Raw genomic sequence first — 24774 nt, forward strand, 5'->3', positions numbered from 1 at the left:
AACAACCAACAACCCCCCCCAAAGAAAAACAAACCCAGAACAACAAAAAAGAACAAACGAACAAAAAACCCCACCAAAACCCAAAGCAACAACAAAAACATCTACAAAAAAAATCTCTACAAAAATTCTGCGTTTTAATGTAGAAAGTTCCGAGAGGTACAACACTGAAGTGTAGGCGGAATGCCCCAAAACGTCCAATTAGCCTCCTCACGCTTACAGGTCGACCTGGGCCACGAGTCAGGCGGCACAGGGCGACCTGAAGCCAAAGGGAGATTCCCTGAGCGCGGCTCCGCCATCCTCGGGGGCGGACACTGCACCCAGCTCTTTCCCCGAGCTCCCAAGTCGAATCCCGGGGCGGTCCCGAGTCCCGGCAGAGGGACGAGCGGGGCTCAGGCCGCGGCCGCCCGCTAGGCCCGGGTGCTTGCCCGTTGCTATAGCAACGCGAGCGGGGCGGCTCTCGCCCGCCCTTCGCCGCCGAAGCGCGGGCGGCGGGACAGCTCCTCTCGCGAGAACTGAGGCGGGCGGAGCGGAGCGGGCGGGAGGGCGGCGGGTGAGCTCATCCCGGGTGCGGGCGGGGAGCGCCTCACAGAGCCCGGAGCAGCGCGGCCGGACCCAGCGCGGCCCGGCAGCCGCGGCGGCAACTTTGTTGGGTGAGTTGCGAGCTGGAGCGCCGAGCCGGGGAGGGTAATGGTGCTGGTGGGCTGCGTGCTGCGCTCTCTCCTCCTCCTCTTTCCTTCCGCGGAGCCGGGAGCTGCGGCCGTGCCGCTGACTGAGGGGGGTGTGTGGGTGTGCGTGAGGGGAGCGGCCCCCAGACCCGGGGCTGCGCGGCCCCTCGCCCGCCAGCCGGGGCCGCCGCCGCTTCGGAGTTGGTGAGGGGAAAGGCTGGGGATCTTCTGGGGGGAAAGCGGCTCGGGGAGTCCTCCGCAGCGCCCGGAGTCCCGCGCCTCCGCCGGGCGGGGGGCGTGTGTGTGTTCCGGGAGCCCCCCGGAGCCGCTGCCTGAGGCGGCCCCGTGCCTTGCCGGCTGCCTGGGGTCGGGGGTGAGTCGGGCGCGCGTGTTCCCAGAGCCAGCCGAGCCGGCTGCGATTTATCGGATTTTGGTCTCTTTCTCAGGAAGAAGCATCCCCGAGCGGGACCGGCGGGAGGCGGCGGTGAGTGGCGGCTGCGGGGCCGCTCCCGCACCGCACGGCCCCTGCGGAGGCGGCCACCGGCGAGGGCGCCCTGCGGGCCCGGCAGCCACCGGCGCGGCGCTCGCCTGGGAGGCTCGGTAAATAACTTGACTCCTGTTTGGCGCTGTTAAGTTGTACTTTGGTCTTTTTTTTTTTTTTTTTTTTCCTTCACCTCCCCCTTTCTTTACTTTTTATAGCCGGCGAGGGTGTAGTCGTGCTGGTATTGTTCCCGCGCCGGTGCGGAGACCACAATAATGATAACAATTAGGTAATTGGGAGGCAGTGCCGGTGGGGATGTTGTGAATGCTCGGGTCACTACAGAGGGAGTGGAGGAATAAAATATTTGCGGGTGGTTATTTCTTCACTAGGAGTCTGGAAAGTGGAAAAACAGGGAAAGCCTTGAACTGGCTCATACTGGGAGGGAAGAGAGGGGTGTTGGTGGAAAAGCAAGGAAGGATAGAGGAAAAGAGGATAATCTTTTTTCCTCTGGGTTAGTTTGCTCTTCCCCCATTTTATGTTGCATGAAGTCTTGCAGTTCGTTTTCTCATGCTGTGTTTAAAAATAACTGTATTATTTGCACTGGGTAACTGTGATACAGCTCCAGTTCTCTTAATGAGGAATTCACCTACTTGTGTCTAGTGAAACAGTGGTACAAAATGGGAATTGCTTAAGTTAATGAAGATCTCCTTGTATAACCTTGACCACGACATCGGTGTGTTTTAGGTGGTGGAGGCATACTTTTTACCCGAAGAAGAATACAGAGACATTTTTGGATAGTATTGCTTATGAAATCGCTTTTGAAATCATTTGCCTGCAAAATCACGTTAAAAAATTTCAGTGGTGCTGCTTTAATGAGCCCTTTACTGCCTGCTGAATGAAGTGCATCTGTGAGCCCGCAGCCTTGGTTGATAATACAATGCAAATTTGTTTTCAGAGTGAAGGTGTCAGATTTCATTAGGTTCCAGATCTGTATGGATGAACCAAGATTAGCGTTTTCTTTAGAAGGCAGTCCTTTCATGATGGAATTTTGATGGAGGGTTTTTTTTCTTTTTTTTTTTTCCTCTTTAACTCCGGGAATGAAGCATTAATTTTATTTAATTTAAGGTGCAAACCAGTTTTGTAAAAGGGAAAAGGTTCCCTCCCTCCCTGGTTATGGCCTGTTATCACTGCAGATACTAACTGGATGATACGCAGCTGTGTTTTCTCTGGTGGGAAGTTTGGTTGTTATTTGGGGGTGTTGCTGGGCTAGCCTCCATTTCCCTTCAGCTGGAGTGGTGGGTGAAACAGGTGAAAGTACCCAGGTACAAGGTTGTGGGATTTGTAATTGCAGCAAGATCTGTAAATCGTGTTTCACTGCAAAGGCTTTTATGTCTTAGTCCATCAGATGCTGTGCCAGGTATTAATCCAGAAATAGTGTGGAAGCTTCAGTTGAATTTTTTTTTTCTTTGTTACAATACTTTGGTAAAGCTAACAGAAAAGTTTAGTGATTGAAAGATTTATGTGAGTATTTGGTCTCCTCTATTGGTAGGTAGCCAGAGACAAAAGTTTCCCTCCCCCATCCCCCCCATTTTAACAGTGTTTATTTGTGGCCACTTGATTAAAGGATGTGCACTTAGTTGCTCAACAGTGTATTAAAAGGTATTAGTGATGCTAATGAAATGCTTGGTTTAACATTGCTACTTGGGATGGGCATACTTAGCTTTCAGTTGTGGTTTGAGGAACCTCTTAGATCATGAAGTCAGCAGCAACATGGGATAGCAGCTGCCTATTGTATGGCTGCAAAAAGTTGCTTGACTAAAAAGGCTGGCAGGTGTAGAGGAAGGCACTGACAGACCTGAGAAGGTAGAGCTGCAGTAGGGAATAAAACTTTAACATGGGGATGTATAATTCATAATTCTCCTTTTCTTTCATAAAATGTATGATTGTCATTTCACCCAAGCATAATCAGTTCTAGGTTTGAAGAGCTTTCTCTCCCCATGTTTATCTGTAATGTTGTTTGAAGGTTTGGGATTAACTATTGGGTAGCTGTTGTGTTAGAAGCCACGTCCAAATGTAGCCTCTTTCCCCTCGTAGGTTTTCAAGTAGGTTTTTTGATCATGCTTATAAACATTCTGCTGCTGCCTTGAGAACATTTTATTCTTCTGTAGTCTTTTTGTCCTCTCAGTTTTGTAAATGTGTCTGAAGTATGTAGTTTAAATGTCTGTTTCAGAATTACTAATTCTGTTACTATTGATGCATTTTTTTTTTATTTTTACAGAGAAAAAAGTTTAATTTTAAGAATACAGAATTATTCCTACTAGTTATTTTAAATTCTAGAAAGGTCAAATCTTTCCATATAAGGAGGATAATTTTGAAAATACACTGGAAAGTGAGAAGTAGGCTAGTAAAAGAAAGGATTGAGGCCAAATTGAATTTCTTTTCTATAACAGTTTTCTCCTCTGGCAGAGAATAAAACTACTGATATAGAAAAAAACTATAACTTCAATCCCTTCAGCAAGGGCATTGCTGCAAGCTAGTGAGTTCTTACTGTTACTCACTAGAAATTGTGGGTACCCTGTTGGGGTGAAGGAGCAGAGCTTCTGCCTGCATCAGAATTTGTCACACTAATTGATTTCCCTAATGCTGACATTTCTAGAAGTTTAAATTTATAATCATTGACCTTATGTGTTGGCTGGTTGGCAAAAAAGTTTTGATCTGTTGTTTCCTTGGCTTTCTTGGCTTCAGGCAGCTTCCTTTTGTTCCTCAGCAGCCCCTTAATTTTAAATATTTCAAGAAGTCAATAAGGCATGATTTAATTATCTGTTAATACCTTTTTATATCTTTGGTTTGTTTACTTCATTATCCATCTTTTAGATTTTTATTAATTATGAAATATGTTTGTTTGACTTCTTGAAAAGTTATAACAAATACATTAACAGTAAGTGTAGTTTCTTATTGCTTTTACCTGTATAAATATTTGTAATCTAAAATCTGACAGGTGAGGCTGTTTCTACCTGCTGTTTATTTAGCATGCAGAATTAATCACGTGATAAATATCTTTCTGTGAGTGAGTTAAAATTTTTTTTGTTTTATGTTTCCAGGGAGATATGACTTCAGAGACTTAATTTCAAGTATGTTCTTCAAAATAGCAACCTTTAAGTAGCTCAAGATTTATATCTCACTGAGTTCAGTTCAGTGTTGGAATGAGGGCTCTCAAACTGGAGGTTTTTAAAGTGGGATTTTATGGGGCTGTGAGAGGTAAGATACTGCCTGTTTAATGAAAGGCCATCAGTGTTTTCTGGGAGTGGAACCCTACCAGAAATGGTTAACTGAAGGCACACCTAGAGAATACGGCCATTGGTGAGGCTGAGTGACAAAAATGTTGTGGTTTTGCTTAATTCTGGTTTTTAATCCTTATGCATCTCTCAGTGCAAGCCTGACACAGTCTGTAGCAGCTTTGCTGTGTAGTTTGACAGCAGTTTTGCTCTCTGAACTTCAAGAGACCCTTGAGAAGTTGCAGAGGCACTAGAATTGCTTGGCTATTTAACTGTCTTTTTGAACATAAATCAGCAGATAAAGTGATTTTAGATGTGTGTCTTTGCGTCTAAAGGTAACTTATGGCATTGCTTCAGTCTCTGAATTTTTAGTTCTGTGGCACAAGTTTGCTGGCTGGGTTGTTTGTTGTAGGTTCTGCCACATGTATTTGGTGTTGTGTTAAGTGAGACTGAGCACTGACAAGTCTTGATTTCCTTTGTGGCAGCACGTTTTAAAGAGCACTTCATCTGAATGTGGCGAGGTAACACTTCATAATCCTGATAGCTGGTGAATTGTAGGATTGCTAACTGAGTATTTGTCAGTGTTGCTTCAAAGGGCTGAGTCTGTAAGTAGATCCTTTCTTGCACACTTGTGTCTTATTAATATGATCAAAATCAATCAAAATCAATTGCACCTTCATCTCTCTGTACCACCTGTTCTCATGTATGCCTCAACTGTATGTTGCAGTACAGGGGTGGTAGCTCTTGTTCCCCTCACAGTGGGATGGGTGGCTGTACAGAACAACTTTACTGAATGTGGGTTATGTAAAAATGTATTACAGAAGGAAGAGTTGTTTTGGGGAACAGGGGTTTATGCTTAGGCCTGAGAGGCATTTTGAATTTTTTGTTGATGTTTTAATATTCTTTTACCTTTGGGCTCTGTAAGAAGGGAAGAATGTTCTTAAGATCAATGTTAAATGCTAGTGAAGTGCTTTCTGGAGACCAAGTTTTATTTTGTAAATTGTCAGAATGTAAATAAACTACTGGCATGTAGGCTATGGTTGTTTTCAAGTTGGATTGGTTTTTATGATTTCTTATAGTTTACCTTCAGCGCATTAAAACCTTTTGGTGGTGTTTATTTCAAATTTGGTGGTGGTGTTTTTTTCCCTCTTGAGGTAACACAATTTTAACCTCAAAAAAACCCCCACTTGTTTAGACTTTGGAGAGACTGTTCTTCACTGCAGCTGTGAGGGAAATGTGCTGACATTGAACTTGGACTTGTATCTTAGTGAAAGTATTTCAAGTTAACCCTGAAGTGTGTCTTATTTTTCCTAAGTGGTGATGTTATAGTGGATTAAAAACCTCAACTAGCAAAAATGAGCAGGCTGCCAGAAAACACGATGCAGAAGTTGAGCATAATTCCGTTGACTCTGCCTGGGAGACTTAGTTATGGTTAATACACTTTTCTGGTGTTACTTTGTGAATTTTCATGCTTGCCTGAGTGGGGCAAGTAGCTGAGGATCTTCCTCTGTAGGCTGCCCCACTTGTGCAGTGGATGCTGGGCTTCCAGGAGGTGCCATGAGCTGCTTCTGTAGCACTGCTCTACTCTGAGTTTCTTGAGTCGTGATGCACTTTGCAGCACTGTCAGCTGAATCAATTGCCTTTTGACCTTTGAATACAAATGACAGGCTTATTGTATGCTGACGTGAAATAGGATGAATACAGAACATTTTTTTTTAATAGAGGCAAATAATATCTATAAAACAACTGCTGTGGTAGCAGCACTTTCTGTACACAAGCTGTTAACCTCAGCTCTGATAGATACCTTGGGTTTTCTTGGTGATAGTAGTTCAGGTGGCTCTCACTAAGGAGTGGACAAACACTTTTAAACACTTGTAATGTTTGATTTTACCAAAAGTGGCATAGCCACAGAACTTTTTTGCATTGTGCTTGGGGCTTTTTGAAATGACTGAAATAGCTGTTTTGTATTGCCTGTTTTTTTGGGTCTTATTGTAAGCTACTGGTCTTACTTCCTGCTCTTTCAAGATCATAACTATGATAACTGTCACTGTCGTATGAAGTACTCAGTGCAGATCCATCCTGCTTGGCCTTTTACCTGAGAGATAATTTTCTGCTTTTTTTCTGTTTTCCTCCTTTCTTTCTGGTTCAGAGAACCATTTTTTCTTCATGTCATTTCATTATTGCTCTCATTGTCACTTGGTCTTACACTAGCAAATAACTTGGCAGAGTAGTAGTGGATTTCTGGCAGAAGGTGTGAGCCACGAATCTCCCAGAGTCTTATTATTCCAATCACTTCAGACAGAATGTTGTCTGGTCTCCTAAACTGGGTGTTCTCCACACAGATGCAGTTTTTGTCAGTTTGGACTGTTAAGAACATTAAGGGCTGGGCCACATTTGGTGAACTTCTGGAGAGGGATTTCTTGCTTAGTTTCCTCTAAGAAAAATCCAGTTTATGCACACTGAAATGGCTGGAATAATGTAAACAATCATTAGGAGGGTGGTTAAATGTTGAACAGACCACCCCAGAGTGAATCTCCATCCTTGGAGACTTCCAAAGCTTGCAAAACAGAGCCATGAGCAAGTGGAAGCAATGTGGCAGCCAGCTCTGCTTGGAGCAGTTGGTTGGGCTCCTGGGTAGAACTGCTCTGTACTCTGCAGGCTGCTTGCTGGTGATAGCTGGAGGGCTTATCCACTGCTGTTCATCATTCTGATGTAGATCCAACTTAAACAACTTTAAAAAGTCAAGGCTATCCTTGTAGCTATTTTTTATTTTAAATTAATGTGAAACAGTTTTACTTTGGTATCCAGTCCATTTTCTCTCTTTTGCTTGGGTAGCAGCACTCTCACTGTTTTGTCAGGGATTCCTGGTGCTGACTCTCAGGTTGCAAACCTGCAACAGGAAACCTGATTTCCTTTTTCTGTGGGCATGCAAGAAAGGGGTTTTTATGTATTTATTTATTTCCTTGTAAGAGGAAACGTACACACCTTGAACATTTGTATTTTTGGCAGAGGCAGAGAGCAAATGTGCTGAAGGACTGTGGCAAAAATGAGGCTTTTTCCTTCATGTTTCTGAAGTGTGACCCAGCTGTCTACATCTTTAAAAAAAAGATAATGGCTGATGAAAATCACACTGTCTTGCAGTTACACAAAAGTCATAATTCTTATCTCTGGCCTATTTAAAGATCTTCCTTTTGAGAATGAGGCTTCTCTTTTTATTTTCTGAATTATATGGCTAATAGAAGGCAATACTAGACCCCACCAAACAAAGCTTAGAGGGCCTTCTCTGCTTCTGCTTGATGCAGTTGAGATTTATACCACTGTTGGTTTTTTTTTTTTTTCCAAACCAGAAGGGATGAAATTGGATTTTATGCTTTGAGTCCATGCAGAAGGATTGCATAATTGTGCAGAAGAAAGTTTAACATTCTCATGCCTTGAAAATAAACATATCTGTTGAATGACATGATGCTGGCACTGATCTTTTACATTGCAAATGTATTTAACAGCTTGTTGCATGAATCTTGTAATAAAATAGTTCAATAGACTGTGCTGTGTTGTAGCCAGAATGAAGAGTGAAACCTGATGCTTTCCCCCAGCTTTTGAGAAAATAGAGGAGATACTTCCATAAAAACTGTTTACATAATTGTCCTTTCCTTGGGTGTTTTTTCCTTCTCTCTTTCCCTTTTTTTGCAGTCTTTGAAGAAGTTGGTGTTGAACCAAGGTCAGTGCTTTTAACCTTCCCACCACTGACTTCTGCAGCATCTTGCAGCATCGACTTGTGCTTAACATAGCTCTGGAAATTCCCATGATGTCCCAAATCTGGTATTGTTTATTGCATTGACAGACAGAGAGACCATAGGAGAATCATTTCTAGGATGCCTTTGTTAATATAAACAAAAGGGAAATGCTAATACAATCTTAAAACATGCCATTCATTCAAAACTGAAAGGGCCTTTTTGGGATTTTGAGCTCTGTAGGCTCTTAGGGCATGTCTTGCAGTAAAATGAATGGCCATTGGTACTCTGGAGTACTGCCTGACACAGACACTTCTACTCAGCAACTGTGGGAGAAGCTCTGTGGAATAATTTGAGAACCATAAATTAATTCTTGCTGTATACAACTATCTAGCCAAAGGTCTGCAGAGCTGCATTGTTTTTTTTCATTGTGTATTAAAATTATTAGAACCTTTTATTTTAAACCAGTTCTATTTTACAACTAGAATTTTTAAAGGTTAATTAATATACAGGGTAACATTCGAGAGCAAAAAAGATTACTCTGACTCCAAATAGCAGCATTAGAATTGGCTTTGAGTGTGCAGCAGTGTGCTCTATGTTCCAGATTTAATAACTTGTGTATGTAGTGTTAATGCAGTAAAGACTTTCAAATTTGTTGGTAATTTGAAGCACATCTCCAGTAAAACAAAGGTATGATAATAAGCAGTAATTAAATTTGGTGCTCATCACTGTTACTTTAACGGAAGTTGCTCATTATTATATGCTGATTGCTGGCATCATTAAATCTCAACTTTTTAGTAAGTCAGTGCTTACATCCTGAGCAGCTGAAAGGAGATTTTCCATTCTTGTATTGTTCAAGCATCTTTTTCTTCTTGGATCTGAAGTGGAATGACTTACCTTGGACTGCTAATAACTTCATGTCTGCCAGGGGCAAGAGCACAGATGTGAATGTGCTCTTTTACCAGGAGATACAAATGCATTGCTGTGAGAATTGGGGTGAAGGGAACAGTCAGTGTAATGCAGAGCAACTTAGCAGTTGTGCAGAGCTGTCCACCTGAAAAATAACTATATGCAAGGTAAGCATCAATTTGGTAAAAGTACAAAATGCCCAGAGATAGAAAAAGTCTGAAGTGGGGGGAAGGCAGGGGGAGAGAATTCTGTTTTTTGTGGTTTTTGTTTTTGTAAACTTGCATCTTGGTTAAACAAAAACCAAACTACTAAAGCATTTTGTGGGAGTTGCCAAATATTCCCAGGTGTGATGCAGGGTAACTTCAGGTGACAGGTTTCTTCAGGTTCTTGAGGCAGGGAATTAAGTGACTTGGGGCAAATAAATACGAACCTCACACACTGGTATAAGGAGAGAAGTTAAGGAGCTGTTGAGGCAATTTGAAGCTAAAATCTTCATTTCATCTTCTAGTTATGAGTTCTAAGAAGAGGTAATTAGAAATAACAAGAGGTCAAACTTGAAGAAATAATTGATGAGATGGAGAGCTAGTGGATAGACTTAAAAGTAACACTTTATCTTGTATGGAACAGATGGGAAGGTAGTGTTGTGAACATTAGGGAAGCTGAGAGGGTAATAACAGTTGCTGTATCATTGACTGTTTAGACAGTAAGTTCTGATGAGGAATTGTACATTATTGTAGTGCTGTTTGCCTTACAATTGTCAGTTTTTCTGATGTGAAGGATTGAAAGATTTTTGGCAGAACAATGAGATTTCCATTTGACATGGGGTTAAAACATCCACAATACCTGTGAGTTTCTAGCTCTAAAAGTGAGGGGAGTATTGAAGATCTAGTTGAAGGGAGGTGGAAGAAGAAAACTCCAAACAGATGAAGCTAAATGCTTAAAATTGTGACCAGTGTCTTACATTTGACTCCTGCTTTCCTTAAGAATGACTTGCTTTTTTTCCTAGGTATTGTCAGAAAGCATGGCTGGAATTCATTCTTAACTTGAAACTTACCTAAAAATTAGAAATTTATTGCTTGTAATAGTTATGTACCTGAGGATAGCTTAGGTGGTCTACCTGGTTGTGTGGTTTTTCATACTGACTTTTCTACATGGGGAAAGAAAAGAGCTTGTGGAACAGTGCTAGTCTAATTCAGTACCATTTTACAGGTGGCAATAAAAGCTTTTGGCTCTGTGGCAGGATGTGGGTGTAATGTGCTTGCAGGTAAAGTCATTTAATATTAGTTTTTAATAGTACTTTTGAAAATGAAGTAATTGTATTCACAGTACAATGCAAAATACCCTTAAATAGTTCTTGGTTTCTCCTTTACACTGTTTTCTTGTTGCTGATAAAAGTACAGAAACTTTTCAGTTTCAGAGATTCAAAGCCATTTTGCCAAGTAAAAAACCCCACCTCTTTCTGAAGGTGATGCATTTATTGGTTTTAATCTTGTCTAAGTGCTGAGTGACTGTTCTGTTTGCATCGAGTTTCTGACTTAAAAATGTTCATAGCTGTAGCTGTCTTGTTTGCTGTGATCCTTCTTTGTTATTTATTACCTTATTACTTAGCTGAGATGCCAAAAACTCTTTAAATGTATGGACACTTGGCTTAGCTTGGGCATTTGGATGCTGATACCCTGGGTCACAAGGCATTGTGTTATGTTATCCCTGTGCTCAAAATTTGGACTAGAAGACTTAGGATGCTACTGAAGTGCCACTGCTGTTCAGTTTATAACCATGTTAATAAGTGCTGAATGTCATTAAGATGAACATAAGCAATATTAATAAAACTACTTGTGAAAGTGAGCTGTTGTTATCTCATTGAATAGTTGTACTGAGAAGTTACTTGGCTTTTCCCCAGCAGAAAGGGTGTTCAGAAGGGCAATAGCTTTCCCTTGGGGACAGATCATCTGGTTTCAGTCCCCTCTTCTCTCTGATACTAGGTAGAGACCTAGCTACAGGACAGTTTATATACAGCCTTGAGATTGCTCTCTTCTTGGGACATTTTCTTCTGAACAAACCCATTGTCCCAATCTCACTATTACATGTGAGGAGCAGGTAAAGTTAACACTGTCTGATCGTTGCTTTACAAATCTGATGTGCTGCTGGGAAAGAAGAGGTGTGTGCAGGGAAAGTTCTGTAAATCTGCTTATGGCAGAAACAATTACTTTTGAGATGGAATTTAATTTCCTCACATCCCTCAGGTTAGTTTTAGACAGGACTACCTGACCTGGTTTTTATTTTTTTAATTTTTTGAAGAAAAGGAAGTGAATCAAACAGGATAATTAGAGCATGGACAGTAGATAAACAGTTTGTGCTTATGTCAGTACATCTTAGGCAAAGAATGGAATAGTCTATAAGTCATTTGGTGCAGCACAGTTGCATGGTAATTCTGCTGCTCTGCACTGAGTGCACTCGACTTGGCTCATTCATGGGTATTAATGAGATTGTATTTTGATGTGACATTACTGCAATATCAGTGTCATTCATTCATTAGTTTACCTAATTGACTTTGTGAAATAAGGAAATGCAGATGCCCTTGAGCAAGTCATTTTAACACGCACATGAGAAATCTGTAGCAGCATTCAGAGCAGAAGCTTCCCTTTAGATTTCATCTTCCTATGGATGAATTTATTCATTACAAGCTGTAAAGATGCACTGGAGGCTCTTGAGTCAGCTCTGAGGAACATAGTGACTACGACTGCAGTTGTCTGCAGCCTCTTTTCTGCTCCAGTGTGGCTCTGCAGAGTTCAGCCCCCCCCCCCCTTTGAACAGTCCATAGCCTCATGGGATCTCCTGTACATCAATATCTGTTAGTAAACTTGAACAAAACATGCTGGAGGATGTGATAACAGTTTACTGGGATGGACAGTTATGGATTAGTGGTCAAATGTGTGCCCTGGCCTCATTTTATTTATTATTATAGCTTCAACTCACATAGCACACAATGCAGCACTCTGCTGAGTTTGTAGCTTGCATCTGGATAGCATTCAACAGCAGTAGCTCAGCATTTTATGTGAGCTGACTGCCTTCCCTCTTCAGTGCCATGCTCAGGGACAGCATTGTGCTAACGTGGCTGTCGTGTTCCTGGTTCTGGTGTCAGTCCAGTGGTTTTAGCTCTGAGGTCAGAAGATCATTTGTGCCAGCATAATGGCTGGCATTCTGCAAATTAAAGTAGCACTGGAACAGATTGCTGTGGATTTTAATTGCCTGCTGGACGCTATCTTAGTGAAGTCTTTTGCTATTTGACCTGTACCTACAGAGAATGAGAAGGTGTGTATAATTTTGAGAAGAGTAAAACAGTGAAGACAAAACAAAGAAATACGTAGAAATTCACAACCCTAAGGGCATCAAAATATATTTTAAAATATCCCTTTAAAGATGGAGTAATACCTGGTGTGGGCTCTCAAGTCTTTTCATGAAGAATTGTGTTCAGAAGTTACATGTGAAGGACTGCCCAGCTGTACTTCAGAGATTCTTTGCTGACACTGTCTTGCATGAGTTGGTCCATGGGCCTCATGTTGTCACTTGTGCAGATTTTCTGTTATTCTCTGGTTCTAGCAGAGTGTATGCATAGTGTTCTTTAGCTCAGAACTAGCTGGAGGACCTGCAGTGTATCCTGGATCCCTAATAGCAGGTTTGAGGCAAGGTTGTCCTCCAAGTTTTAGTTTCCTATGGAAACCAACTTAGATTGCTGCGTGTGTTTGCCTGACTTGTAACACTTCTTGCTTGTCTCCAGCCTTCTAAATACTTTGAATTCAGTGGCTGTTGTTGTAGCCCCTTACAGACACCTAAGAGTCTGACAAGCTTTGTACAAAAAGATTGCTGGTCCCAGTGGTGGCAAGAGCTGTAGCATGCATGGGAATGTTGTTAGTCATTGAAAAGCTGTCTGACAGATACAGTGGCATGGGACAGACTTCAACTGGAGGTACTACATCTGTTCAGGTACAAGAGACAGGTTTGGAAGGACCAGGCTTTGTTAGTTCTTGTTGCTGCTTGTTCTGTATAGATACCTGTCAAGTCTACCTTCCAAAAAATAAAGTGCAGAACACAAAATACTATGGAAGTGTATAGTAGTGATATGTGTATTTAGACTGCTTAATAGTTTTGATTATTAAGTGTCCTGTGAGCTTTTAAAATTTTGCTCTTCTCTCCAGAATAGTTTGTTTACACTACTGTTTTGTTTACACTGCTATTTCGGGCAGTTTATTTGGTTTCATTTGGAGGAGGAAATCACTTGGTATAAGGGAAATGGGATTTTCTACTCCTCCCTTTTCTTAGGATAAACATACTTGATGAAAAATGGAACATTAGTTACCAGCAGCTTCCTCATAATAGTTTTCCTCAAGAAGCATCTTGTCCAAGGGCTGCTGAGAGTAGTGAATGATTTAAGGCCAGGCTTATCCTTCTGTGAACACCTGGGATCCATCAGAGGAGCACAAACACCATGGGCTCCAGCCTTCTCTCACCACCAGTTCACAGTTAGCAAAAGCTCCTGGCTCCCCCTCAGCCTCCTGGCAAGTGAGGCTTTTGTAAAGGCTTTGGTAAAAGGAGATGATGTGATGAGTGTGAAAGATTGTTTTGGTCGGACTTTTGTTTGTCTGATCAGTTAAAACTTCAGCATTTTGCTTTTCCAAATTCTTCCTGTTCTGTTTGAGAAGCTGAGCAGCCAAGGGATGCAGAAGCTGAGTGTTCTGAGCCTCACTGGACAGGTGGTAGGAGGGACCATCCAAAGATGACATCCTGACTTCCAGAAAAGGTTACATCTTCTCCACTTGTAATGCTGTTGAATTTTGGACAATAAGGCTGCAGGTAAAGCAGGATTTGTAATGATTTATGTTAAAGCTTGGGATTCGTAACAAGCTAGGTTAGGTTTTTGGGTTTTTTTTAAGAAAAGGGGTCATTACCAGAGAAGATTTTAATAGGATCATAAATGTTCTATTTGGATCTGTTTTATGAGACATAGCTTGGAAATTGAATGGCCTTGTGAAGACGTTTACATATTTAAAGTTCTCAGTAATTGACCTGATTATGCTATGAGCTGCTATTTATATTTCATGGCATGAATTGGTTTTATCTGTTTAAGTCTTTCGACCTTTCTTTGGAAAAGGGGGAAACATACTTTTGTAGGGTTGTGACTCAATGTGGGTTTTTTAATACTCAGAAAAAATTCACATAGGGCTTTCCAACAGAATTGGAGATGCTGAGGTTCATAAGTAATGTCATGGGTCTGAATCAACATTGTCAGAAAGTGCAGGGTGAGGAGATTCAGCTGTTGTAATGGTGGAAGACTTCTGACAAAATGTCAAGGACATGGCTTCAGATTTTTTAATTTTTATTTACTTTGATCTCTGGTATGTTTAAAGAGATTCCAGCTATTTTTTTAGGCATTCCATTTAGTTTTTTCCCCAATAGTCAGCATTATCAGCAATGTTTAGGAAGGAGAGAGGTTTGATTCACTGTTTTTTTTCATATGCGGTGAAACAGTAGCATCTTCTGTTTACATCTTATACAAGTTGCAGAATCTTTTCCTGAGCTGATTATTGAATTTCAGTAACTTAAATTTATGGTATGATTGTGTCTAGAGGCATCAAACAAAATACACCAAGTACTGTGCAAGTAAAGCTCAGATTGTCCAGATAGATGTGAGTATACAGACTTGCATTTTTATGGAGGTTAACCTGGCTCTGCAGACTCTGTTACCTCAATAATTCTGTGTTCTTTGTTGGCAGGGACCTCTGGAGATCCTTAGTCCAACCCCACTGCTCAAAGCAGGGTCAGTCAGAGCAGGTTCCTTGGGATGTTGTCCAGTTGGGTTTTAAACATCTCTGAGGATGGAAGCTCCGCAATGTCTCTTTGTGACTCCTTTCAGTGTTCAGTCACCTTTAAAGTAAAATACTTTTGATCCTTACAGGATGTTTCTGATGTTTAATATGTTGCAGTTCTAAGTATTTCTGAACACTGCTTCAGCACAGAGCCTGTCAGGAGTAAAGGAAAAAAGATGCCCTGGGCTACTGTTCAGAAATTGTGTTTAATTGTTTAATTTCTGTTATCTTGTCTGTGAACTGCTGGCAGTCTTGAGCTACTCATTGGATCCCTTGATTACTTAGGGAACAGAATGACCAATTCACTCCCTGATCTCCCATTAGATCTCATCTAATGTGTTAAGCTTTCTGAAAGCTTTTAAGGAACATGTCTGTGTCATTACTACTTTGCTGGTGTGTGGAAGCAGGTGACCTAGTCCTCATGCAGCTATGCACAGAAATGTCCAGGTCTTTGTGTGGAAAGTTCACACACACACAGAGTTTTGATTCATACATGTGAGTCAGGAGTCTGCTAGAGGGCTTCTTTTTTTTCTGGAAATGAGACCTCTACCCTCTCTGGAAAATGATGGAAAAATGCATAGCAGACAAATTACTGCATCATCTCTGTACCTCCAGAAAAACTCTGTACTGTCTTGTGAACCTGTGAACTGTCTTCCTTCGTATAAACTGGTATTTTTTTGTTCATTCTTCTGTTACCCCACTCATAATGGTACTAAAGCTTAACTAATTTATGGCAAAAATTACTATTTATTTTTAGGTGGTGGTTGTTTTGTATCAAATGTAATGCTGTACGTGTGGTTTTGGGAACCTTACTCTTTCCACACTGTCCACATTTTGTCACTGTCTCTCTGTTGCACTGTAGTAATTCAGTAACTTCAGTAATCAGAAAGCAGAATAAAAGGTTTGGGTGAAAATTCTGATGGGTGATTTCAGAGTTGTGCTCTGATTGAGGCTGAAAGGGACCTCTGGACCCCCAGTGCTCAAAGCATGACCACCATAAATTGAAGGTGTGCAGTGACAGTCTAGCTCAGTGTTGGCTGTAAACTTCCTTTAGGTAGCTGCAGGAAGCAAGCTGGTCCCCCAAGCCTTCTCCAGGATGACAATCCCAGATGTCACACACTTGCTCAGTTGAGGCCTCCCTGGTGCCAAGTGAAAATGCAAGTCACTTGCTGGGTTTAGGTAAAGCACTGAGAGGCACTGCAAGGCAATCACTGTGACTTAATCTTCCCTACAGCCTGATACGGTGTAGTTTCAGAAATACTTGTTTTTATCCTTAGATGCATGAGGAACCTTTGATGGAATTATTTCTTTACCATATCACTGTTTCCAGAAAGGATTATTTACATTGTCTGGCTTGAAGTAGGCTTTCTGATTTGTAGCTGCATTTATTTCACACAGCTGCAAATTTAATCAATGTATTTCTCTGCTCTTAAGTTTTGTGGGTTTTTTTTTTTTTTTGTTCCTAAATTGCACATCATTTTAGTTATCCTACTCATGTATTTTGTCTTGTGTGGCATGTTATCTAGTTTTATATTGTATTTTTTCCAGCCAACCATCAAACAAACCATTGTGGTTGTCTGACTTTGTGTGGAAAAAGTAGTTTTCTGACCACTTTATTCTTTGTCAGCTTTCAAATTATAGATTACTGGTTATCTGGTCTGCATGCAGGGATGCACCTTGTGCTGTCATTAAAAATCAATAAAAGTCATGTCAGAATAAATGCTTATGGGAGAAATGTAAAAGGAATTCTTAGAGACAGTGAGTATGGGAATGAAGTGATAGTGGGGTACAGAGAGGAGACAGTGAATATATTTCTGTCAAGGATGGATCAGTCTTCCATGGGAACCAGTAAGAAAAAACCCGTTTGTTTGCTTGTTTGTTTTCTTGCTACTCATATCCTTTACCATATTACTTGTGATATTTAGCAGGCTGCACAGAGCTGTGATAAAAGCTGACTTGATGCAAAGTCCAGGTCCTCCAGAATTCAGCCCATTGGCTTGTGTTTAGACCTCTCCAATGGTAACATTTTCACTTGCATGACTTTGATTTTGGCCAAAGACTAACTTGAGCTAAAAACTTGCTGCTTTCTGCACAGTGTTGTCTTTTAGCAACTGCAGCACTTGTGCCATGGGCTGTGGCAGGTTGGATCCCTACCTTTGTTTTTAAGATGCCATATAGTATTTCAGGATATTAAGGACAAATCAGCTTGCAGCTTGTTCTTGTCACAGCTGTCTTGCTTTCACCTCATGGGAAAAGATTTATCAGGCATAATTACATCTAATTTAGCCCCTCTTGCAGTTTTGCCACTGTTACTTTTTTTCTGTTAATTTGATCAGAGGACACAGATGAGATAAAACTGTAAACAGTGCCTATTTGAATGGCTTCATGCTTATTGGATTATTGAAATAGCTCTTTTAATTTGCCATGAAATTATGTGGGTTGTTACATGGAGTTTCAACTAACTCCAGTCTTCTGCCTCTTAGAGTCTATTTTATTCCCACGTTGAAGGTTTATATTTTAAATTACCTATACATTATTTTTGTAATGCACCTGCAACTTGCTCTCTGTAGTTACAGGCATGGGCTTTCTAAACTACTTTTTTATTGGAAAACAACTTGTAAAAGGGTGCACTGTTTGTGAGAGACTGATCTGTGTTAAAACTGCAGTCCAAGAACATCTGCAGTGTTCCTGGTTACAAACTTTATAAAGTTTGAAACTATTCAATGGATTCCTTACAGAAACTTCACTGTAAGGAACACTGGAAGGAAAAAAGGCTTCTCAGGTAGTTAGTATAGCTAATAATGGTATTTTCCACTTCTTTTTAATGCATTCCATTTTTATTGCTCAGATTCCTAATCTTACTGTTGAAATAATAATTATTGTAGATGTGGGTCAACTAAAACTCACTGAACCTGTCAGAACCTACTTTTTGGGTATATATGTGTAATTTACAGTGGTTTGGGCTGGAGAGGCTGTTTAAAGGTTATCTAGTCTGAAAGCAATGCTGCATTTCAGGATGGGGAGTCTCTGCATCAATTTAGATTAAATAGAAGTGATTTTTATATGTGAGGTTGTGGAGATGTTATAGCACTTGAGTAAAAGTCTGTCTGGTGTCCTGGATATCCTGAAATACAAATTATATCTGTATTTTTAGGAGTGAGGAATTAGGAGATGAAAATAAGAGGAAGGGAAATAAAACTATTGTAATTTCAGACCTGAGTTTGCTTTTTGTGTGAACTGCTCTGTGTATGGGATTGCTTGTAGGAGGGATAAGCTAAAGAAAACTGCAGTATGGTAAACTTCATTTTTCTTTCTTTGTGGTGGCAAAATATTACAGTGGCTACAAATATTTATGACTTGTAGCCTAAGCCAATATGTAGTTGGAGAGGGAGGTTTGCCAATTATTCTCCTGCTTCTTTCTGTCATGATTGTCTTAGAGGAGAGTGATCTACACCAGATAAACATTTAGTACTTGACTGGAGTACTGAAATATGAAGTTGTCTCTAGCTTTTGCTCTGAAGGTCTGGAGGTCTGTAATCTGGAGGTCTGTACTAGCATTTCACTACTTACCAAATCCAAATGCAGCTTTAATTATGGAAACTAAACCTGCTATAAAGCAGCTGCAGCCAAAGTGTGCTCCTGTTTTCTGTTTAGTCCCTGCCTTCCCAACTGACAAATTCAAAGAAATAATCTATCAAATGTAAATGTTTCAGTTTTTTCACACTCTCAAAAAGAAACCTTGACCCACTACCCTACATCCCAAAAAGCTGCCAGGGAAAAAGAAACTCCTGGTAAAACACCTTGCCTATCTTGGCATACAGAGTAGTGTGATTTCTAGAATTTACTGCTTTACAGTTCTGGTCATGTGTAAAGTCAGAGGGAAACAGCATTACAGAACTTGGAAGTAGCTCTCTCTCAGCTACTGCTGAGGGGCTTTGGCAAAGGTGACCTTAAGTATCAGGGAAATAAACAGGAAGAAAATAATCCACTAACCCCAAGAGCACTGGTTATTTCTGCTAATAAACATACAGATCTGGTGTGTTCTCTTGCTGAACCAAGTGGTTCAGAGCTGTTTTTTCACTGCCTTCAGGTTCCTGTGATCACTGTGGGCTGCAAATGGGCAATGCTTTCAGCAGGCAGGTGTTCAAGCTGATAGGTTCAGTTGGAGGCAAACTTGCCAAAAGGGCTGTGTTTGAAACAAATAACACACAGTCATTTCTTTGTATGCCCAAAGGAAAGTTTTGAAATGTATGTTGCATCCATAATTGAAGTTGCTGTGTAATCTTACTCAGTTTCTCACATCACTCTCTGAATTGCTTATATGGTTACAACTGGGACTAAAATTTTTCTTGGTTCTAGAAAAGAAGAGAACAAGTTTAGAATATTTACTTCAGAGAAAAAAAGGAGTTGTTGGTGGGTTTTTTTTTTTGTTTGTTTATTTGTTTTGTTATGATGCTGTTGTTATAAAATCAGATCTCCAGCTTTCCATGTATTTTAGGTGAAAATCACTCTTTGGCCTTGCCCAGTTACTAACTCTTGGCAGGAATGAAAATCTGAAGGTTTTTGTGAGCCTCCAACTATGTGTAGTGTTTGAGCAGGGTAAGAATTTACTTATCTTACAGAAATCTTCCTGTTGTAGATATTTTGCTACTATATATTTGCTTTTTGTAATACAGAATATGTCACTTCCTGCTAGGGAAGTGGAAAGAAAAAAGGAAATTATGAAGAATAATTCAGTCCAATTTAGACTTTCTCTGTTTCAGAATAATGGGAAATATCATTGCTCTGAATACTTAAACTTGGAAAATAGTGGCCCAGTACAGATATGTGTTGACAGAACATTAAGTATGTTGAAGGAAAAGAGGTGGATTTTTGGTGCCTTGTTTATTTTGAAATCTAAGAGTAGAGTAAAGTGCTGTTTTGATGTGGGACCTGGGGGGAAGTGGAGCATTTTAAAAACTGGTTTTCGTATATGGAGGGTAACTATTACTGAGGAGTAACTTCAAGAAGGTGCTTGGAGTTTGAAATATTCTAAAATGCATTTCATGAAAGGTTTATTTTTCTTGTCCAGTACTGAAGTTTTGCCTGATAATTGTTTCTGGCATGCAGTAAAAAGCACACGAAGAAGCTTGAGCAGAAGTGGGCTGAGAATGAAACCTGCCATTTCTTTTGAAGATCTAATCCATAGCTTATAGTTAAACTGTATCTGGATTTTACTGTGTTGTTTCTCTTGGTGTATTTAGCTTCATGCTTATAAGCCCTCAATGCAATAGTTTCTGACCTTTAGTTCTTGCAGGTTCTGTGTTGTTTATGGACTCTTAATGCATTGTAGGAATGTAGAAGGGTGGACAGGAAGGATCATCCTGTCACAAAACTGATTCAGTTCAGTGACATTATACTTTGAAGCTCTTGTTTCTACCAGAGAAAATATAATCCCTGCAGTACAATGCTAACATGAATTTGGCCTTATTTTTCTTTTTACACATGAGTTTTTGTGCTTTACATGATGAAGCAGGGGAAAGTAGTTTGCCTCTGTGCAGGTAGATTTTTTGTTTTTTTTTTTAATGTTTCCTAACACAAGGACAGGTGAGGGAAGAGTAAAGGTGGTTTTAACATACACTGTGGTGTTACTCTTAAGCTAACAACAGTATTGATCCTCTTTGCTCCTTGCAGGTTAGGAAATTATTGAAAATGTTAGTAACTTTTCCCCTTTGCTTCTCCTTTTGAGGAGTACTTAGGCTCTAGAGTCTATTGAGTTGTTATTCTTCCTAAGATGCTTTATACTGTGTCTTTAATTTCCCTTTGGCCTGTTTTGATGGAAGGATACTTTGTGACTTTTCAAAACTTCTTAGATAATTGCTATGTAAGCTAAACTGTACAGAGATCACTCATTAATCTCATTTCTCTTTTGCCTGTCTGGCCCTCTTTTCTGTATGTTAGTGAGCCAGCCTTAGGTACTGCTTAAGACAGAATGTTCATTGCTTTAAAAAAAAAATATTTGAAAGCTCTAAGTTCACATAAGCACTTAGGATTGTTTTAAAAGTGTTTTTAAGTGCAGATATTGGAGGGCTTTGAATGCTCTTTGCAGTTTTGATTTGTTGTGTCTCCCAAATCCATATGGATTTTAATTGAAACTACATTATGACTGGCCTCTTTTCCTGCTAGACTCTTCTGGGCCTCCCTCTCAGGTCTGTCACTACTGCACTAGTCACTGAGTTATTTTGTTGTCTCTCTGTCCTCCTCCACCTGATAGGTGCTTGCATAATGGAAAAGTCAGTAGAGAGGCAAGAAGCTGCACTGAAAGATTTACTCATCAAACCACATCCTATAAATAGTGTGGTAGCTCCAGGTGTTTGTGTCTTCCTCTGTTACCTTCTCTGAAGGCCAGCAAAGTTAGTAAAAGTATATTTAAAGAGTAGCAGATAAAGTGTAAAAGGAAATTACCTGAAAATCTGAAAGCTGGCAAAGCTTTTGTGCAGCCTTTGTGAGTGAAGTGGAGCTGATGTCTCATTCTGAGAAAATGCAGTGACAACAATTCTGCCATTCTGTTGGTTTTATGTCCTTCTGCAGTGAGGATGTTAATTCAGGTTGCTCTGGGTCATTTTGGGCATCAGTAACTGGGATGAGACAAGGTCTTTTTCTTTACACAATATGCAGTTATTGGATGAGAATAATTCAGTTATTTTTAAAGCAGTAATTGAAACCTGAAGGTGACAGTTTCCTTGATTTAATTTTCCTTTTTTCTTTTTTTCAAATTTTTTATTATTAATTTTAACATTTTAATTTTATTTTCATTCCCCTCCTGTTTGGCAGGAAGAGTCCTGCTCCTTTGGTTTCTGATTGCAATTCTGAGGGAGAGGTCAGGGGTTCACATGGATGACAGCCCACCTGAGATATATATGAATTTTTTTATGTGTTCCTGTAATGAAACTTAATGTTCTGCTTTTTTTTCTGTCCTCTTCCAAATCTATTTCACAGTGGCATGGGTCTCCCTGCCAGCCCTGTCCATGGCAGAGTGCATTCCAACAGGTGTGTTTTTGTTTTCCTGGCATTGATTTTGCAATTTAGTAGGAAGGAGATACTTTACATCTGTCTTTCAGTCTAGTTTGAACAAGTTGAGCTCAAGTAGTGGTTGAGTTGTGGTTTTGATAGAATAATTGTTTGGCAAGCTTGGTCTGTAAACACATGGGTGCTTTCAGCACGTAGTATTTTGGGGCAGCCATAATGCAATTGCATAATCTTAATGTGCTTTACAAATAGGGGATGTTTATAGGGATTGAATGCAAGCTTTGAGCTGTTGAGAACTCAGAGCATGAAAAAGAATCTCACTTCTTGTCAGTCTCCCAGGCTTTATTTTTACAACCTCTTCTTTTCATTACATGCATGGTTCAACCTGGGATGAATGTGCTCATGATGATACAGGACTGAGATTTGTTTCAGGTTTTATAGGGGCTTCTTAATGAGATGTTGCTCAAATCTTGATGCTAGTCTGTGGTTCCAGGTGGCTCATTTGTGACTGTTGTGATCTTACTCATTGCTCCCCTGCCCCAAGTGATTTAGTAAGAGAAAGTTCTGGTAAGCATTCAGGAAATGCTGAAAATCATATGAAACGAAAAAGGAGAGAATAACACTTCTTGTGATAATCTGAGAGTGACATAGATGACTAAAAGTATTGATATGTATTCAGTTTTGAGGACTACTACATCTAAGCCTTAGATACTTGCTTTTTGCTGCTTTTGCTTTTTCTGCTGGTTTTTTGCTCCCTCCCCACACTTTTTTCTCCCTCAATACGAAGGGAAAAATATAAGATATGGCATTTTTCAAACAGTTGTTTTTACATTGTTCTGCTAGCTTCAGGACTGCCAGCACTGGAGATAATAAATGTGGCATGTTACATTAAAAAGTGCCTGATCTTCAGTGGGTTCAGGTCTTGAATCAAACTATAATTCTGATCTTGATTTTGGCCTGTGGTCACAATTTTGTACTGTGGAGAAGAAAATCACTCTTCTTGTTAAACTCTGGTTATCTTCATGCAATTTCACCAATCCCTGTATACTGTGTATAACTATTTCCTGCTTTTATTTGTCATTTTAGGTGTGGATTTTTCTTTTTTAATCCCTTCAGGACTGTAATTGTCTATAATTTTTGTATGGAAACCAAGCTCTGTCTCTGTCACTTTTTCTCTAGTCCCTGTATTATCTTTTTGAACAATATGAGTGAAAAACTGTCACCATGAACAGTAGACTTGATGTGGCTACATTTTCTGGTTTTCTTTCTAAAATACCAGTGTTTTCACTGGCCTTTTGATGGTGTAAACCTGGTATTTTCAGTGAATTATCCAGAGTAACTTGAAGCCTTTTTCTGAAGGGCTTGCAATAAATGTGGTCTGTTATTATGGAGATTCACTTGAGGTTATTTTTCTCTTCCTATTGTATTTATTGGAAATGGATTTCATTTCTTGTTTTGTTTCACAATCAGCTCTTCACTGCACAGACCTTTTGTAGCTATCCACAGTTACTTTCTGACAAATTCTACATCTGAATCTTGAACTTTTTACCTTTGCAAAGTTTACAAGAGTTTCTCTCAGTTTATGCTATGTTTTTGTCCTGGTTTGGGCCAGGATAAAGGTGATTTTCTGTCTTGTACTTTTGCTTTTGGCTGAGTCTCTTGTGGGTAGTTGCACTTGCTGAGGTTGACAGCATAGGTCTAAATGTAGTTTCTTGAGACATCTTATCAGTGTGTCATCCTCTTTCCTTATTTTTTTCTCCCTTGGTGACCATTTGAAAAAGCTTATTCCTTCTGCTTGTTTCCTACTTTAGTTGATCAGTTATAATTTCTGGGTAATTGGTCACTCTCTAAGGAATTTGGTTTCTTTAACCCCCTTCAAATGAGAGACTTTGCTGTTGTCCTAAACATCCATGTATAGTCTTGATTTTTTTGGATGTATTACTTTGAGTATTTTCTGTATGCTGCTTCTTGCCTTTGGCACATCCTAAACAGCAGAACTCCTCTCTATGGAAATCACAGTGCTTAACTATATACCTTATTGTAAAAAAGAAAAAGTGATGATGTTTTTCTTTGAACTGGCAAGCAAAGATGAATAATAAAGAGTATCTCCAGCAGAGCCAAGAGGCACACCTTGTAGTTGTGGCAATGGCATGAGATAACTCTGAATGCGTTTTAACCTGTTGCCTTATGTTGTCTTAAACCCAAGCTGGTGCACAGTAGAACTGGAAATATTTGAAAGACACATGTTCCCTGCCAATTGTGAGGCAACCACACCCTGGTTTGTTTGCTACACTTCTGAAGGTGCATTTTTAATATACTGTAAAGAGTTCCTTATGGTTGCTGTGTAATAAGAAGTTCATTTAATGAAGTTCTCGAAAGGAACACGTGCTGTAAATCTCAGCTGTACTTAACAGGTTCTTTTGTTAGAACACTTTAAACTGGTGAATAAAATGTGTAACTGCAGTTAAGTTCAACCGTGTATGATGTCCCTACCCATGCAGCAGGATTGGAACTGGGTGATCTTTAGGGTCCTTTCCAACCCAAGCCATTCTGTGAGTCAGTGTAGTGCTGAGGCAGCTCTTCTGCCTGTTCTCTGCTCACAAGTGGTAGGGAAGTCTCCCATGGGGATGCCTTTCCTGAACCTTCCTCCTTACCTCCACTCTGCCTGAAAGCATCAATATGCTGCAAATACACAGGTGTGTGATAGAGACCTGTCAGCATCCCAGAGGCTGCCTTCTGCTCAGAGCTGTGCTAAGTAGAGAGGTGGCTACTGTGTGTGTGTTTTGAGGGCCAATATGGTAATGTAAAATACAGAGTTGGAGAATAACAGAGAGGCACTGT

General features: G+C 40.2%; 1 protein-coding gene across 4 annotated transcripts in view; it reads left to right on the top strand.

Moving 5' to 3' along the window:
* The first annotated feature begins 588 nt into the window (after positions 1–588).
* SIPA1L1 (signal induced proliferation associated 1 like 1) overlaps positions 589–24774 on the top strand; it is a 228744-nt gene continuing 204558 nt past the window's right edge. For 2 of the 4 annotated variants that reach the window (XM_030451665.1, XM_030451669.1), the window contains exon 1: positions 1192–1265. The gene's annotated coding sequence lies outside the window, so the exon portion shown is untranslated. Of the gene's footprint in view, positions 651–1191; positions 1266–19431; positions 19525–24774 lie in introns of those variants that run through there. The other 2 variants (XM_030451666.1, XM_030451667.1) reach the window with 2 other exon arrangements.

The sequence above is a fragment of the Calypte anna genome, chromosome 5A, assembly GCF_003957555.1.
Source record: "Calypte anna isolate BGI_N300 chromosome 5A, bCalAnn1_v1.p, whole genome shotgun sequence".
In the NCBI taxonomy this organism is placed as follows: Eukaryota; Metazoa; Chordata; class Aves; order Apodiformes; family Trochilidae; genus Calypte; species Calypte anna.